Source organism: Oncorhynchus kisutch, linkage group LG6, assembly GCF_002021735.2.
Source record: "Oncorhynchus kisutch isolate 150728-3 linkage group LG6, Okis_V2, whole genome shotgun sequence".
NCBI lineage: Eukaryota > Metazoa > Chordata > Actinopteri > Salmoniformes > Salmonidae > Oncorhynchus > Oncorhynchus kisutch.
Window position 1 is genome coordinate 27863792 of NC_034179.2, and position 19645 is coordinate 27883436.

At 38.2% G+C, this 19645-nt stretch overlaps 1 protein-coding gene across 1 annotated transcript in view; it reads left to right on the forward strand.

Annotated features, from left to right (window-relative positions):
* The first annotated feature begins 2927 nt into the window (after positions 1-2927).
* The window catches only part of LOC109892602 (teneurin-1), a 223541-nt gene continuing 206823 nt past the window's right edge, over positions 2928-19645 (forward strand). Inside the window, exon 1 of the mRNA XM_020485263.2 lies at positions 2928-3229. The gene's annotated coding sequence lies outside the window, so the exon portion shown is untranslated. The remainder of the gene's footprint in view (positions 3230-19645) is intronic.

Genomic DNA, 19645 nt, shown 5'->3' on the forward strand with positions numbered 1-19645 from the left:
CAATACCATCAACTGTATCTTGCCTATGCCGCTCTGTACCATCACTCATTCATATATCTTTATGTACATATTCTTTATCCCCCATATTCTTTATCCCCTTACACTTGTGTCTATAAGGTAGTAGTTTTGGAATTGTTAGCTAGATTACTTGTTGGTTATTACTGCATTGTCGGAACTAGAAGCACAAGCATTTCGCTACACTCGCATTAACATCTGCTAACCATGTGTATGTGACAAATAAAATTGGATTTGATTTGATTTGAGCGAAGCATTGTGTGATCACCTCAGTACTAGCAAGACTGTCCCAAACCGACCAGTACAAGATGTGGGCGGTTGTGATTTTGAACTATAAGCATATTGTAGGACTATCATTTGGCCGTGTTTCTATCTTCTAGAGGAGTAAGCTAAAGGCTGTCTGAGCACCATCAAATCAAACTGACATTGTCCAGTCTGATCCAGTGTAATGTAATTACTTTCTGTAATGTAGTCACACCGCCCTATGATAGCTGTACTGTAGCTCTTTAAATGAAGAGATCTTTGTGTATTCCACATGTAATGCTAGTGTTATAAGATGGACATTATCAATATATTTTTGATTTGACATCAGTCTTTAATTTTGGCATGGAGACATGGGCTGTAGTTAAAAAGTCATCTAGTGCTGTCAGAGTGACCCAGCACTACGTTTGTAGAATGATAGATAGGCTGATCCATTCCTCTGTGAGGTGAATGAACAGGCTGCTATGCATCGGGATTAGTAGTCCTTCCACAGACTCCCAGATCAAAGACTGCATAAACTCACTCTCTTGGCTGGAACTGCAACAAAAGTGTTGAAACCTGTCTGAGTAAAAGAGATGCAGCAAATAAATTACGTCTCCCTTGTCTTAAGTAAGTATGTAAAGATTTCAGTCTCAGTGGCTGAGTGCTGGTTTCTTTTTAAGCTACCAAGCCACTGTGTGTCGGATGCAATTGTGATATGTCCTCTGACACAAGGACAAATAAAATGTCATCTTAAAGTACTTCTTTGTCTGTGTGTTCCATACAAAGGCCTTGGCATTTATAACCACAGAGTAGGCCTACTCCCCACTGGGCAAAGACGTCAGATCAGCATCCAATTTTGATGGGATTGTCAAGAAACATGAATTCAGTTTGGGATTAACCAAACCCTGGAAACACTGTTGTCGATGTTTGTTTGAAGATTTGGTTCAGTTAAGATGAAAACTATGTACATTGATGTATTTTTGTTCATTCTTAAAAGAAGAAAACATTTATCCACTGAAACCATATGGTATAGTGAATGTGAATTGATTGATGCGTTGATGGCTACTTCAATGAGCCATCGGTCAATCTTCCTGGCTAGACCAATTCAGTCCCATTTATTTTCCTATTTTCCATTAGTCTATATTTGTGTTGAAGCATTAACCGTGAGTGTCTAGTATACACAAAATTATATTTCCCATCAAAACCGTGTTAAAAATGCTCTCACCGTGAGATTATTTATCATGTTCCCCGGGGATGGTTGTATGAAAGCTGTAATTTATTTTTCTCACTCTGATGTTCTAGATGTTGCCTGTTACCCTGCAAGATGATAACAAGACAAGATCAGACAAACAAACAAAAATATAAAAGATTATCATTACATGGGACCCTCACAATGTGAAATCTTTGAACAATAGTTTATGTTAAGAAAGGTTTTGTTTTCATTTATATTTCACAGATGTTTTAATAGGTTTAATAAGTCAGGATCCTCACAGACGAAATCCTTGAATGATTCTGAAACCTACTGTGTCTGTAGCACTGTACAGCTCATTAGGCTGCAGTAGATTAATCAGAATAGTCACTCACTGCAAGTTCAGCCTGCTACATGACGTTATCTCACCCCTCTACCAAAACCTAGTAAAAGTAAGCTATCGTTTATCGTTATACTGTGGCAAGACTGGCCAATCACCTCTACCTTAAATGTAGGACCTCATAATAGCATCTAGTCATTTCCAGGGGCTAATGGCAAACTATGGTGTTAGGGAACTGTTCAGGGATTTTACAGTAACTATACATTATATACAGTATCATTAGGCTTAAACAGCATGCAACCTGAAGATGCCACATGCGCTCAGTTGTAATGGAAGTAATTCTATGCTCATGTGCCTTGTCTGTATGTTTGCTTTAGTCTATATTTATTGCTTTAATGGCATAACACAGGAACTATTTTCTTGCACCATTGAAATTAGTCCTTGATAAAGCTCAATGGTGCGGTGAGGCTGTATGTATTTAAATCTGCTGTATTGATTAATCTTGTTGCCTTGGTGCACAGCAGAGGCAGGGCTGTGGCCTCCCAGAGTTTATAAGACTCAGTCCTTGGTTCCCTCTGGCAGGACCCTTGCGCAAACAGATTGCAATTCAAATTAGCCATGATAAGCTAGCAGCCTTGAATACTAACGGCAGAAAGCAGCCAGTTCACAGGCAGGGATTGCGTTCAACTCACCTCCCTATTTGGATCTGTCTACATCCATTATTGGATGTAGACAGATCGTTGATGGTTGTCTACTGTAACAATCTGTTGAAAAAAGTGGCTTGACAATAGCCTACTTATAACAACAACAAATACATTAATAATAATAATGATAATAATGCCATGATCATCATCATTATCATTTTAATCATTATTAGGATAATTTTGCAACATTCAAAAGCGTATTTTTGTGTAATAATACACAATAATACCATTATAAGGTAGTGAGAACTACCTTTACACTGTTCAGCAATATCTCTTCACCCTGATACTGTCTAAATCCAATTTAACCCGCTTTAAATCTCGGCAGGCATTTACTGAATGTGTTGGATGTTGAAATTATTGGTCACCGGTGCCACACCCCCTTCCTCTCTGTAGCATATGGTATATTCCAGTGATGCTGAGTTGGTGATTGTGTCCAACAGGGAAGATTTGGTTGAAGATGAGCAGTTGAAAGATAACCCTTAGAAAAAAAGCTAGTAACTTTTAATACACGCGTTCCGGCATTACATTTCAAACACTGTTTTGCAATTCTCTTCGAGACATTCACCGGAGCATCATAGCCTATTCAGCTGAAGCGAGTGGAGTTCAACCATCACCATTGCGTTATTTTCTAAGGATACACGAGGATACAACATATACAAATATCAACAGTCGTATTATTTATCTGAAGTGAAGCTATGACATGGGAATAAGCCTCCGGAATGGTCACATCACGCAAAGGTGAGCCATTTGTGTAGTAGGCTAGCTACTGCTTTCAGATTGTGTGTATCGCAGAATTTCTACGTGGCGCGCAATAGTCTTATCGCTTGTGAATCGTGGTAGCCTCAGGTGCACAAACATTGTGTATCGAGAAACGGGAATGAAGAGTGTAGTGATAGCCGCGTATCAACACACAAGGTGCCGGCCAGGCTATTCTCATTCCGTGGGCCCGTGATGCTAATGTACATTACCTTTATGTTCCTAGCTGGTGATACCAACTCTGAGGAAAGAGACATTCTGTGGTAACCTACCTAAACATGACGATGTTGCTAAAGGCTATACACCAGACACGTAAACTTTACAGACTGATGGGTCATTGAGTTGACATGTCGGTCACTCACTGGGCACATATGTTATCTGAACGCCTAGTTTCGATTTACATTTGGTTGTGAATTAAACATGACATCAACAAAACATGTAATTGGATTTAGATTAAAAATTGGGTGAAAAAATACGAAATTCCCTAACGTTGATGACGTGGTGTCAGTTTAACACGTTGATTCAACGTCATTCAATTGAATTGTTTTGTTGAAATGAGTGGAAACAACGTTGATTCAACCAGTTTTTCCCAGTGGGCAGTGAGCCAGTGCATTAAAATATATTTGGCTACTTGTATACAGTAAGGTTAGGTTATAATGTAGCTCTATTTCTAAATGTAGGCTATCATGGTAAACTTGTGTATCATATGTATTATCAATGGTAGGTAGTAGTATTAGACATTCAGTAGCCTATGTAATGTCTGAGAACGTATCCTTGAGAACCCGCTATCAGTTGATCAGCTCCTCAGGTAAAGATGCAAACAAGTGCATGTAGGCTATGTCAAATGTAATGCCAATGCTCTTGGCTTGATGGCATGACCAGAAACAGAATATACAGTATGTTCCAACTGTCAAGGATGAAACAAAATTATTTTATAATAATATCTCAATTCTGTCTATGGCAGGTTGTATAGTTGCTGCAATCTGTTGACAACCTTGTGCAATGTGCAAGACAGACCCATCTTAAACTGGCAACTCAAATATGTGTTACTCAGAGGTGTCCAGTAATAGCTTACTGACATGGAACCTATGTTTCGTTGAAAACAACTATTACATATTATTACATATTTGTTACCTGCAATTATGATATTAGATATGATATCATAAGGCCACTGCGTATGATCAACACACGGCTTTCATTTACTCTCAGGCACAACCTGAAACACACAGGCTAAAATAGTCAGAACAGAGGCAATGTTGAGCTTCCATTACTGCATTTTTGGAAGATGTTAATTATATTAATCTGCATTGAGTAGGCTAGATGAAACTTCTGCAGACTCCAGATGTGTAATGTAAAAGTAATATTCCGTTATGTAGGCCTACCTCATGTACTGTAATGGATATATGATGATATTCTTATCAATTGCTATGAACCTCTCCGATAGATCAATACGAATATATAATCCGAATAAAACACCACTCATAAATCTGAAAACCAGTATTGGACTGAGAAACAGTGTGACAACAGTTACTTTTCTAGATAAAAGGACACAGTCATTTTTGAGAGCCATTGATTAACACATCTGTACAAGTAGGTCTGAGGGTTATATTTTGGGCTGTCACTAAGGAAGTGCAAGTGTCAAACGCACGTTAGTTTGCAATTTTGTCATGTTAAAACTGGCGCATTGGCATTTTCCAGCCCTAAAGCCAGGTTTGGAAATGTACCTGTCTAACATCAGCTCGCTTGCACTGAGGTGAGAGGGATGGCAATATTTGTAGTGTCTCCTTAAATACAAGCACAAAAGTGAGGTTCATGCAGTGCTAATGGGAAGTTTGGAGACCCACAAAAAGCCGGTCTTAACGGTAACACCGCTGATTATGGAAGGGATTTTGAGAGTGGAAGCTCAGCCTATCCAGCCATGACGCGCAGTGCCCTTGGAAGAGAGATTCCTTGTGCCGGTCAATTTCGTATTTAAAAACATTTTTTTAAACTATTGGTTTCCCCCCATTTCATTTAATTTGAGCAAAAACCAAGCATAACCTACCATCAAGGCTGTTTTAACAGCATTGCATAGGTGCATATTTTTATCCTGGCCATTAGCCAAGTAGCCTATGAATGAAGGGTTTTAAAAATATTTTGTGCTTTGAAATATTTTGGAGGTTTTTGCCCTCATGCCTTTTAATTATTCACAATTCACTGCATACTTAATTTCGCTTGATCAAGTAGGCTATCCATCCTCATTTTCAAAGAGTGCCCCTCATCCACTTACCAAACACACACTCCTCCAAACTATTCAGTACTCCTAGAATGCCATATCAACTGCATTTAAAAAAAAATCTGCCTTGCACAACAATACAATTGATAGGGGCTAGTATTTTGTGTAGATGTGCAAATGTGATGCATAAAGGCCTACATGTGCATACAGTGAGTGCCATGGAACGAGAGAAGCGATTTATGATATAATGCTTCTGACCCCATCCTATTTAGAAATATTGTTGTTGTTTTAAAAAACTGATTGCTTGTTTTCCGTTTCATATCAAGCCCTGTATTTGTATTTACTAGGGAGCAGCTCCTCTTCCTGGGGTCTATACACATTAAGGCACTTACATTACACATAAAACAAAAGATAAAACAGTGAATCAAATACCATTGTTACACCACTACATATCTACAACACAAAATGTATAATACCACCATACAACAATATTACAATGTACGTGTGTAGAGAGCGTGTGCTAGTGTGTGTATGCACGTGTCTGTACTTTTGTGTGTCTCTTCACAGAAAGAACCCCACTGCTCCATAAGGTGTATTTTTATCTGTTTAAAAAAAAATCTGATTCTACTGCTTGCATCAGCTACCTGATGTGGAGTAGAGTTCCTGTAGTCATGGCTCTATGTAGTACTGTGCACCTCCCATAGTCTGTTCTGGATTGTGGATTGTGAAGAGACCTCTGGTGGCATGTTGTGTGAGGTATTCATGGGTGTCTGAGCTGTGCGCTAGTGATGGGAGAAAAAATCCATACAGTTACATATCGGGATATTATTTTTGACAATATATCGTATTGCATCGTTTTGACAAAATTGCAATATTGTTTATGCGCTAGTTGGCTGTACCTGTACTAAAACCCTAGTATTTTCCCTTCATAGCTTGTTCTCCATCTTCTTTTTAAATTATTTGATTGGAGTTGATGACAATGCAAAGATCATCAATAACCTACAGAACTTGAGACCAACACATGCCGTATTAAACCATGGAACGCGTTGATTGGCAACCCACATAAAAAAATATTATATTATACTATGGTATAAATACTATAGTATTCAATGTAGTGTTTTTGCAGATTTTACTGTAGTATTCACTGTAGTATTTACTAGAGGTTGACCGATTATGATTTTTCAACGCTGATACCGATACCGATTATTGGAGGACCAAAAAAGCCAATAGCGATTAAAAAAATAAAAAATAATACATGTATTTGTAATAATGACAATTACAACAATACTGAATTAACACTTATTTTAACTTAATATAATACATCAATAAAATCAATTTAGCCTCAAGTAGATAATGAAACATGTTCAATTTGGTTTAAATAATGCAAAAACAAAGTGTTGGAGAAGAACGTAAAAGTACAATATGTGCTATGTAAGAAAGCTAACGTTTCAGTTCCTTGCTCAGAACATGATAACATATGAAAGCTGGTGGTTCCTTTTAACATGAGTCTTCAATATTCCCAGGTAAGAAGTTTTAGGTTGTAGTTATTATAGGACTATTTCCCTCTATACCATTTGTATTTCATTAACCTTTGACTATTGGATGTTCTTATAGGCACTTTAGTATTGCCAGTGTAACAGTATAGCTTCCGTCCCTCTCCTCGCTCCTCCCTGGGCTTGAACCAGCAACACAACGACAACAGCCACCACATCGAAGCGTTACCCATGCAGACCAAGGGAAACAACCACCCCAAGCTTAGAGCGAGTGAAGTTTGAAACGCTATTAGCGCGCGTTAACTAGCCAGCCATTTCACTTCGGTCACACCAGCCTCATCTCGGGAGTTGATAGATTTGAAGTCATAAACAGCGCCATGCTTGACGCACAACGAAGAGCTGCTGGCAAAACGCACAAAAGTGCTGTTTGAATGAATGTTTACGCCGCTCAGTCAGATACTTGTATGCTTGTATGCTCAGTCAGATTATATGCAACACAGGACACGCTAGATAATATCTAGTAATATCATCAACCATGTGTAGTTAACTACTGATTATAATTGATTGTTTTTTATAAGATAAGTTTAATGCTAGCTAGCAACTTACCTTGGTTTACTGCATTTGCGTAACAAATGTGGAGTGCAACGAGAGAGAGGCAGGTCGTTATTGCGTTGGACTAGTTGGATCCCCCGAGCTGTCATTGAAAATAACAATGTGTTCTTAACTGACTTGCCTAGTTAAATAAAGATTAAATAAAGGTGTAAAAAAAAAAGGCAAATCGGCGCCCCAAAATACCGATTTCCGATTGTTATGAAAACTTGAAATCGGCCCTAATTAATCGGCCATTCCGATTAATCGGTCGACCTCTAGTATTTACTGTAGTATTTACTCTTAACTATAATATAAATACTGTAGTAAAAGAAAACTGTTGCATATACTACAGTAATTAATGTTGTGTATTTGCGGATTGAGTATACTGTAGTATTTACTGTAATGTTTTTGCTGACATTACTGTAGTATTTACTATAGTTTTTTGGTTTTATTATCTTTGACTTAGATACGCAGTCTTTCTCCTTGAGGAAACCTACTGGAGAAATACTAAAAGAGCACATTTTCCATAACCTGTATGTTGGTAGGACTGGGGTCAGAATGGATAGTTCTGAACTGCTCTTTTCTATAACTTGTAGGGAACACAATATGGTTTGTACTTGGCATGTATGTTTCTCAAATTGCACAAATTAGGACATGGGGTAGGGGAATGGACAGGGTATATGGATATTAAATACTGTAGTATTTACTATAGTTAAAAGAGTGTAGTGTTTTTGCGGACTGTAGTGTTTTTGAAAAGATTACTGTAGTATTTACTACAGTGTTTTATTGCTGATAATACTGTAGTATTTATTATAGGATTCTGCACTATACTACAACATGCTATAGTAAGTACTACACATGATCGAGGGATACTACAGTGTGTAGTATAGTATTCTACAGTATACTACAGTTTACTACAGAATTCTACAGTAAGTACTGTAGTATTTTTTCATATGGGCAGTGAGTGGCCAAGCCCTTGCCACACCTACAACTTGTTTATTCATCAAAACCCAGCCCTGTCGCGCCACTGCCAGATAATGCTCTCATAATTCTGGCTGTGAGAGATTTACCATTGCATTAGGTTTGTTAAAATAGAGCCCTCAGTGTGTTTTGAGAAGTCATGTACACTGAATTCAATTGGTTTACATGGTACACCACCAAGCAGCCATTCCCTATGCCTTATTTCTCACTCAATTCAAATTAAACCACTGGATTTAGTGGTAGATAAAATAGAAATGCAAGTTTCTAAATGATTAGGAATTCTAAATAGTTTGCTTATGATATTCTGCATTTATGGCCAAGCACTAGTCCTAATCATACAGTTTGTACAGAAACACAGTTTGATTTGTATGATGCTAAACCAATACCTGGCCTGTCCATCTTACGTATCCTAACAATTCATTGCAGTTGGTTACTCATCTGCATAGTCTATCTTTAAACCAGAGGGGCGCTAAAGTAAATGTTTCTGTTTCGAGACCTTCATTTCACAAAGAAACCTTCTGTTATTATGTCATTCCATTACTTTTAGTATATCTTTTTACAGTTCAAGGCCTATAACCTTATGCAAGGGCATTTGCCTGGAAACTCTGCTGACTTGATTGCGTTTCACATTAATCAATGGTGTATTTTAAAACAGTTGTTAGTGACTGAATGCATTGTGTAATACAATAAATTATGTATCTTATAGGTTAGGTCACAGTTTGAAGACTGGAGGATAGTTTGAACCAAATCTTAAATCAGTAAATCAGTTATGCAAATATATTCCATTCCACATCCCACACATAAACTAATGGGAGATGCAGTTTGGTTATTCTTTCATTTAATGTCCAAGGAAATATGGAAACATATTGTTGCGACATTTGATGTCTGAAGGTGGTGAAAACAAGATCATTAGTATGCATATCTTTCCATTCCTAGATGAATGTTGGCCTGCTCAGTGACCATCCCGAAGCATACCTACTAAATGTATGAGACACAAGACTACTGTATGTGTCATTGTCGAGTATTTATTTTTGCAGAAAAGTACAAGGTGACACTTTATTTAATGGTCTGGTTATGAATTCTTAATGCAGTATCACATAGTTTTAGAACCATTAAATTAAGTAAATACACATGGCCTGTTGTTCACTGGCCCTTCTAATATCAGGTTAAAACATAGACATGTATTTCCAAATGTCCATATACATGGGCAAAGGACATACAATCATAAGCAGTTTATAAGAGGAGATGTACCAGGACAAGGAGCAAAGCACTGAGGAATGTTGGTTCCTGGCTGATAGCTGATAGCTGATCTTAAGGGCACTGTTGGAGGTGCAGTATTGGTAGTTGCAGTGGTTTTTTAGTGACAGTGTTGGGGGTGGTAATGGTAGTGGTGAATGTTGTGGTGGTGGTGGTAGTGGCAGTGGTGATGCTAGTGAGTTATTCTAGGGAGTGATAACCTTTTAATTAATTACCTTTAAGTTATTTCCTTGTTGTGTAAAATGAGACCTGCAGCTGTCTGTTTTTCTGCGTTATTGGGGATTATGTGTATATATTTTCAAAATGGTTAAGTTAATTACGTTTATTTTGCCATGTACATGTTTTGGTATCTAAATCATCATTTATTGTCAATTTATTTTGATAATTTATCAGCATGTGACCCTTATGGAGCCCAAAGAAACCACCTAAAGGCCTGAACATTTTCAGTTTTCTCATGTCAGATTCTATGGTTGTAATGAGGAATTCAGCATACCACAATCTCCAGTATGCATAATCATCATCATCTTCTTCTTCATCATCAAACAATTATGTCCATTAAACAATCATTAATCCCTACGTTCTAGTTGCATTAAGTGTGAACTCTGCCTCTCTCCCATTGGCTTTGAAACAACCAATTGTTTTCATGTCTGCCTAACCATAATTGTGTTACTTTGTATTCAACTGGTGATAAAAACATTTATTTGAAGTGAAGTTTTGGATGAACATTTCCCATAGCACATAGTGTATATTATTTAGGTTTCTCCCCATATCATGTGGTTGTATGAGCAGGTATTTTCCCATGCACCAAGATCCCATTCTGCCAAATGTCAACTGCCTATTTTCTATTCAATTATTTGTCTCCACCTACCCATGCTTGTCTTCTCAAATGATGCCGTTGGCATACAGTACAGTACCCTGTAGTCAAATGGATTGTAGTCTTTACAACAAAGGCAATAATTTCCCCGACCCCCCCCCCCCCCCCATCCTCTGCATAGCCTCCCACTTCAGCAGTGGTTTTCTCATACAACTACTGTATTATGCCTCACATTTTTCCTCATATTTATTGAAAGCTATATTGTACACAGTATTTTGTCCCGATCTTATGTTATAACATTTCAGTCTTTATAGTCATGTGTCACTCTCCATTTTCTTTTATCAGGAACATACTGATCATATAGTAGTATAGACTATACACTGAGTGTACAAAACATTAGGGGCACCTTCCTAATATTGAGATGCAGCCCATTTTGCCCTCAGAACAGCCTCAGCTCGTCAGGGCATGGACTCTACAAGATGTCAAAAGCATTCCACAGCGATGCTGGCCCATTTCGACTCCAATGCTTCCCACAGTTGTGTCAAGTTGGCTGGATATCCTTTGGGTGGTGGACCATTCTTGATACACACAGGAAACTGTTGAGGGTGAAAAACCTAGCAGCATTGCAGTTCTTGACACACTCAAACCAGTGCGCCTGGCATCTAGTACCATATCCCTTTCAAAGGCACTTAAATATTTTGTCTTGCCCATTCACCCTCTGAATGGCACACACACAATCCATGTCTCAATTGTCTCAAGGCTTAAAAATCCTTCTTTAACAGTCTCCTCCACTTCATCTACACTGATTGAAGTGCATTTAACAAGTGACATCAATAAGGGATCATAGCTTTCATCTGGATTCACCTGGTCAGTCTATGTCATGGAAAGAGCAGGTGTTCCTAATATTTTGTACACTCAGTGCAGAACGACTGTTAAAACTTCCATGATATATTAGTTTAATCTCTAAATTGTATTGATATAAATGATGCAGTTAAAAAACGGATAATTTAGAATTTCAGTACACAAGCCCATTGAAATGTCCTGAACCTATAGGCGCAGTACCTGACCACGTTCATTTGGCCTCACACTATCATGGAGAGGTGTATTGGGGCAGTGAGTTGGAAAGGAAAGGACGAACATTTGTGAGTGAAGATGAAATTCTCTCTTGACTGAAGAGGATACAGCCATAAAATGGATATTAGTAATGCACCATAACTCGTATCATACTGTACAGTAGTGGCACTAAATCTTTGTGGATATACAGTACCTGGCTTGGGCCTGAGCAAGAGCTCTTTCTTCATTCAAGGAGTTGCTCATTGAACCATGATTTACCATGGGTTAACCCTACACTGTACTAGAAAAACGACTGTGTTGAATACAGCATTGTCAACATGTAGGTTAGAGGTTAAAAGAAAAATATTGAAGCCAGAGATATTTTTGAGTTATGTGTATGGAATACCCAAAGTCATATTTGTTTGCTCTTGTATAACTTATCCAGAATGTGTCTGCTGAAATATATTAAGTGGACTCTAGGGAGAAACTTGATCAGCTTTTGTAGTTGTCTTGAAATGCTAATAGGGAGGAATTACATTTTGCTTGGTGGATATGTGAGTCATTGTTGTTGTCTTCTGCATACCTTTCTCTTCCCCATAGAATCTACATTATGTATAAACTGAGACTAATGACGCTAGCATTGAATAAAGCAGAGCTGGTATAAGACATTACAAAGGAAGGTTTGTTATGAACAACTGAAGATTTCTAAAGTTTACCTCGTGCCACTAGAGACCAACGATCAAAAATAGTGAATCTGCTCTACTGTTGTCTTACAACAAAAGAGCTACAGTAACAACATCTACAAATATTTGACTCACAATCCAACTCAGTGGTTTCTATTAGGATCTATGTTCTTTATCAGAGAGGGATCAGAACGACAGACAAGACAGGATGCTTTCAGCTGATTAGATGGTTCAGAAGAAAGGACAAGGAAGCTCTGCTGTGGAGATTACTCCAGTTAACGACAGTAACACATAGTACCAAGGTGAAATAAACAAATGAATGGATGACAAGGAAGAACTAAAATAGTCTTATGTAGAATAAACAGTTTCAATTGGATTTGGAAGAGCAGTGGAGCTGAATTAAATGCATATATTCAACTACAATAGTTTTCACACTTTGCATGTCAGTGTTATTAGTTTTCGAGCAAAGCAAATTATGTTTTTTCAAATGAGTTTTGACTGGTATGTGATTTAGTGTGTTCAGTACATGGCACATACATTCCATGTCTAGCACGGATGATTGGTTTGAAGGACTGGCTTTGGAAGGGCCGGCCCAGCAGAGTGGATGGGAGGCTGGGAGCAGCCAGCTGTGATGCATGGTGGAGACGCACAGTGGAGAGAGAGGCTTGACAGACGTGCCGGTAGGGATAGTGAATAATGTGTTGCATCTAAGGGCTTGTCCATGCGGGAAGGATGGAGCCAAAGTTGAATGTCAAACGGTATACTGTTGAGGGATGACAAAAGCGTGAGTGTCATACAGACATTTGACATTGGAAGATTCTGAGTGACACCTTCTTACACTCAAAATGGATGATTTGCAGCTGCAGCACAATGCAATGAGGACCATGAAAGTGGAAGATATGTCTCATACAATAAATTGTTCCCTGGTGCCTGTCAAAAGTGCACGTGTCTGAGTATAACACCTCCATTTGATACATGGCTTGGGAATAAAGTGGACGTATGCCTTTATGGGAGTGTTCTATTCATCCTTACAATAAGATGCCATTCTCATAAGAGATCCCTCTACTTTACTTATAACCCTGGTGCTCCAAATTTGGCTTGTAATGTGAGCGAGCATCAAGAAAAACATTAGTTCTGTTGTAATCCATCTTGAGATCCATGTTGCCTCATTGGTCAATTCATCGAAAAGCTTTTATGTGCAAATGCACATTGCTCATTTCAGTGGTACCATGCAACCGTGTTTTAATATATGGCGTAACATTGGACTATTTGACATTATTTCCATAGGGGTTTTTGATAGGTCAATGGTTATTATTTAAATATTCAAACAGTGTAGTCTAGAGTGATCATCTCCTTTGATATAAACAGCAGTACCACCCACAGACTCTGAACTCTCCAGCTGTTTTCAAATCATAGTTCCAGTGCTTTTAGTTCAAGTCCATTATGTGTCTGTGTCTACTGGCAGTTTGGAGCATAAGCAAAGAGATGACTTGTTGTGTCATTTCCTTGGAACTTCAGGACCAGTAATGGTGGGGAGCACCCTTAAAACCAAGTCGTCCCATTCGTCAAACTGGGAATTAAACCAGCCTATAAAAGGGTTGTACTAGTTCCCATAAACCACCAAGGATTTCTGCGTAGCTAACCATGCATACCAGGCTTATAAGCCTAGTAAACTCTGAATTTCGTCTTGAGCTAGAACTGCCCACTCTCTGGGTGGGTTGCCGCATGCTGAAAAGGTTACAGGCTGGTTGCTTCAAGGGCCAAACTGGAGTTGAAAGAAAAACAAAGCAGACACCCCACCACTGTTTTGGTGAAAAGCTGAGGGATGGGGTTGGAGGAATGTACAAGGACTGACCATCTATTATATCAACATGATGTTTTGAGGCTATACAGTGTTTGTTTACTTTTATGTTGTTTACAAACATTGGACTAAAACAAGCTTATATTTGGGGTTCTGATGGGGTACCAAAGTTATATGAAACTCATGAGGCATTTCTAAGTTATATTCTTCAAGAATCAATGGGTATATATCTTTTTTTTTTTTACCTTTATTTTACTAGGCAAGTCAGTTAAGAACAAATTCTTATTTTCAATGACGGCCTAGGAACAGTGGGTTAACTGCCTGTTCAGGGGCAGAATGACAGATTTTGTACCTTGTCAGCTCGGGGATTTGAACTTGCAACCTTTCGGTTACTAGTCCAATGCTCTAACCACTAGGCTACACTGCCGCCCCAAATGATACTATTGGATGTTTGTATAAGGGAGGATATCCCCTGACTTTGAGAGGCTGCCTACAATAGCTTACAAGGAGCAGCAGAAATCAATTGCTGCTACTCAGATTCCAGGAAATATTAGGAAATATTAGGGTGAGCTCTCATTCACAACAGATAAATGCAAAAGACAATTGAGCACGGTTACATGCACACAATAATATATTATATATTAATATAATCGTTAGTTTAAAACATTTATATGCATTGATATTGCAAGAAGAACGATTTCACTAATAAGCCTGTTTACATGGAAACATCTGAAATCAGGCTTCTGATGGGCCTTTCGTTAAATGCAGAAAATCTTAAATCAAACTAAGCCTTCTACCATAGTGACCGTGCTATTTGATTCTGAGTTTGGACATGTAAAGTTGTTATGTGAAAACTGTTTCTAAGACGCACTCACAAAGATGCTTGCACATGCACAGATCAAATACACCGATTAATTCATTAGAAATAATTAGAAATATTGCTCAGAAAACCAGGTGTTTTAATGTGCTTACTTCGAATTATGACCTTACGCTGATTAAGATAAGCAGAGTAAGGTGTTTACATGACTAATGCCATACTCAGCCATAATCAGTTTAAAATCAAATTATTAGTGTGCATATAAACGTACTTGTTCCGTAGGTACGGTAGACAGCCGGTCGACGAGACTGTTGTATCGCCCATGGTAATCCCCTATAATATTGAATTATCATTGAATTATGTATACTCACCATCAAGCATACCATAGGCTTTCATTTGTGTATTTGTAGTATTTGTCTAATACACTGTATGCTATGTACTGTAGGTACTACCAATACATCTTTGGAGATAATTTGGATTCCCTAAAACTATAAAACTCTCTTCTATGAACAGCCACTTTTGAGCCCCAGAAACAAACATGTCTCTCTAAAGCAGAGAAATCAATGCCTCCAGCACTTAATTTGATAGCCTCATGTAGCTAACAGTGCATTACGCGCCGTGACAACCAAGAGCACCCTTTGAATGTTTACGATCCGTAGGTGTCAAGGCACAAAGGGAAAGTCACAGTGAAACATGCTGCCTATCAGGTCGTCACCTAAAATATTCTGCAAAGCTACGAAAGTTGAACCTGCGTTTATGGATTACTTTTTCAGGAGATGCTGCTTGTACTAGATTCTGGAAAGGGTTATTGCATTAGGAGGAGTCACCTTTAATCTGCACATAACAGGGTAGGAAAGAGAGGATTTCAGTGCGTCCCTCGCCTCCTCCATCTCTGGGCCCGCTTCATTAACACTGGTGGTGGGGTGGGGAGAGAGAGTGATCTCTTCACAGTCCACAGGCCTGCCTTGCAGGGCCCTGTGACAAGGTGAAAGATTATGATTGAATACAAGACCCCAGAGTTGTATAAGAGAAAAGGAGGAAGAGGCTACAGTCAAGTGCAATGGGTACCAGCATCCAAAACAGTGCTGTGGGTGTTAGTGTGTCCCTTGTTGTGGACTTCCTTAGGCTACCATTAGATGTTGGCTGTGATTACTTGGGAGACCAGTGCTACAATTGATGCAAGAGAGTAACAGTAACTATATGATTTTTAGAGTCAAAACAAGAAGCAACTGTTGACCATTCAGCAACAAGCTTGTAAAAGTTATTTCCCGAGGTGTGGGTCATGTTCATCACTCAGAAGGCCATACTATACAATTCCATTTCACCTATTCACCTACTGTATACAACAGCAATCAAACAGGAGAGGATAATAGTCATATATTTGTATGCCATGAATGTACAATAGTGGGATGTATAGTTTAGTGAGATGTATAGAAGCTAAGAGACACTGAGAGTGAAAGAGAGGCCTACATGTTATTGAGCTGTAATCAAATGTTGTTATAGTACATCCAGTCCCCCACTCTGCTCTGTTCCGCAAGCTGTGGCATCTCCATGTGAAGAGACAGGTGTCACAAAACAATCCCAGCACTCACTTAATTGGACTCCTGTCTTTCCTGGTGGAATGGACAGAGCAGAGCTGGTGTACTGTATATTACTTACTGTAGTGATGCACCATCTCTATTAATTAACTCTTACTGGTCTTCCATACAAAAAAATGAATGGACCTGCATAACTATGTTGTCGAATATTTGACTGTGCGCTGTTAGATGGGTTTCTTACCTTACATATGACCTAGGTTAAAATAACATCTCTATCTCTTAATTCTGTACCTGCTGCTTGAATGAAGCCACATCCACATGCAGAGCTATATTGGTGAGATTATTTTTTAGGTGTACTGTAGGCCAAAAGAGCCCTGCCGGTAACCATAAATATATCAGAATGAACTGGTGGGCCCTTACGGCTCCGCGGACATTTAAGTATGAATTGGCCTTTAGTTAGCGATGGGTCGTGGTGAGGCATTGTTTGATTAGTGTTGTCACATGGTTGAGCTGCAGTAATTGACCAAGTGGGGCTGCTGCTTGCCATTGTATCCAGACACTGCTGAAATATTAATTTGATGTTTTTGCGTCCCTGTGAGCATTGCTGTTGTTTTATAGCCTCAGAGGATTACCACTTAAAAGATATATCTTATTTTCGCTATTTAGATTTTCTGCTATTTATTCATGAGAGCTGTTTTTTCCATAATGAAAAACCATAGAATATGGGACTACTCTATTCACCTAAAACAAGAAGGAAGCCCGCTGAATATACAATAATACAATCATTTCTATAAGCACAAGTAATATACAGTGAATAAAATTGCAAATATATTCATGGTTTATTATTTAAGCGTATCAATTATTTATGGGAATCCATCTTCTATTTATGTCGCACAAATTTCCAATTTTTGAATAAGCTTACAGTGTATTAATGATTTATGATCATAACTCTTTTATGTTGGAAGAAAAAGAAGAAGAAAACTATTTTGACATTTAAATTAGTGGTGGGGATTTTTCCTCTGGAGGGAAAATTACACATGGCAACCTTGGGCAGGGCATGCCAGAATTGGGTTAATTTACATAAACAATTTCTTTGTGTGTCTGTACATGTGGGTGTGTATGGACACGTGGGTGTGTCTGTACATGTGGGTGTGTATGCACACGTGGGTGTGTGGGCGTGCATGTGTGTTCTTATCCATGTAGTGTGTGTGATGTTCAATAGCTGCAATTGTTATAGTAAATGTGAAGCAGGGAATGGGGTGTACACAGTGGATCTGAGGTGTTTTCTGTCATATACCCCCAATAACTAGTTTGGCAGTAACCCTAGATAGCTGCAGGTGCTGGGGACTCCATGGTACTTAGTGGGAACAGTAAAGCCTTTTATCACTGAGTCTTGTGGATTATCTCTAGTGCTGCTGAAGCAGAATTCCTCTCTAGGAGGCAAGAGAATCCTCTTCCTACCTGTTGACCCTATGTCCCTCATTGAATGTGTATACCTTAAAAGCACATTCTTGGAAGATGTGGATGCCATACAAGGCTGGGCCACCAACAAAACAATGGAGCAAATGCATCCCATGTAGGTTTGCAAAGGAAGGGTATATTACTTGAAACTTTTGAGGTTTACCAGAAAACTACCATTATTTTGGTGTCTTTCAAGGGCTTTATGTAATCTCTCACAAGACATCTAGTGACCCTTTTGGGTACTTCATATTATCACAGGTGTCTAATTATCTATGGCCATATGTGTGGCTTTATCGCATGTAAAATATAGGAAATACTAAAATAAGATGATTTAAAAATGTAAAATAGAATGACAAAGCAGTAAAACATTAGGCTAAATATAAACCATCAACTTAGTGAATATCATTGGTGTTTAATATTTCAGCAATATCCTTTCTATTTTTTTTATGTCAGTATGTATTTGTTGTCTTTTGCTTTGGTGTGAAGCTGGTGGCAGTTGTGAAAAAAGTAAATAGTTGGAAGAGTTGCTACTATAATAATGCCATTGTTGATTAGATGCTATTTTCATTAATTAGGCAATTTTCTCTTGAACCATATGGTTTATCTACTAGAAACTCTTGGACAATATGGACACAGATATCAACAATGTATACTATATATAAAAAATGTTTTTAACCAAAGTTACTGTTAATTACTTTCTGTTAATTACCAACATTACAGAAGATTCCAGTAACTTTTGTAAAATACCACTAATTGTGCAAACCTTATCCCATGACATTTTCATGCTACCTATTGTATATTATGTGTAGGAAGGAATTACTGTCCTCCAAGAACAACATTACTTTTTCTCTTTTGAATCTGTCAACATGATTTTTTAAATCTTATGCCAACAAATCATAAACTATGGAGTAAGGTAAGGCAGTTACACCAATATAATTAAGATATTTATATCACCATTAATTAAATTACACATCATTAATTAAAATGACTGAAAATCTAACAGGCCTTACGATGTCAAATAGTGTTCTGTTAAATACTGTCATCCTATTTCTCTTTCATTTACAACAAATTAAAACAGAACCTGTTTCTGTGTGAGTTGTATTGTTGAATCTAAACCGAGCCCAATTAATCCTCACACAAATGAATCACAACAGAATAGGAATACATGTTCTGTCAGGTTACAAAACTGTATCACTCAAACATCTCCTAAATACTAATCTACGTGTTCTATAAAAGTAGCTAGTAGACAATACTCTCTATCTCCTTTCTGCTCCTCTACGAGGGAACACAGACTTCATTATGAATTACTGGGTCGTTGCACAAAATGAGTGCCGTTTGGGTCCCTTTGGTATTTTAAATAGAAATTGTGCACCAGTATTGCATTTTAAAAGCCTGTTATAATAAATGAAGTGCCCTTTAATATAGACCACATGGAGAATTCAATCAATCTGATTCTTTCTATGAATATTATGCTAAAGTGCCAAAATTCAGCATTTTGACATGTCCCTCCGTCACTGTGTCACTTCTACGAAGATTTAAACCCACTTAATCCCCACATTTCTCAAGGTTTCACCATCATTGTAATGCCCTAGTTATTTTGTTGCTTTGACAAGGTCATTTCTGAAGATGATTATGTATTTGAATGTGGGTGGTTCGAGCCCTGAATGCTGATTGGCTGAAAGCCGTTGTATATC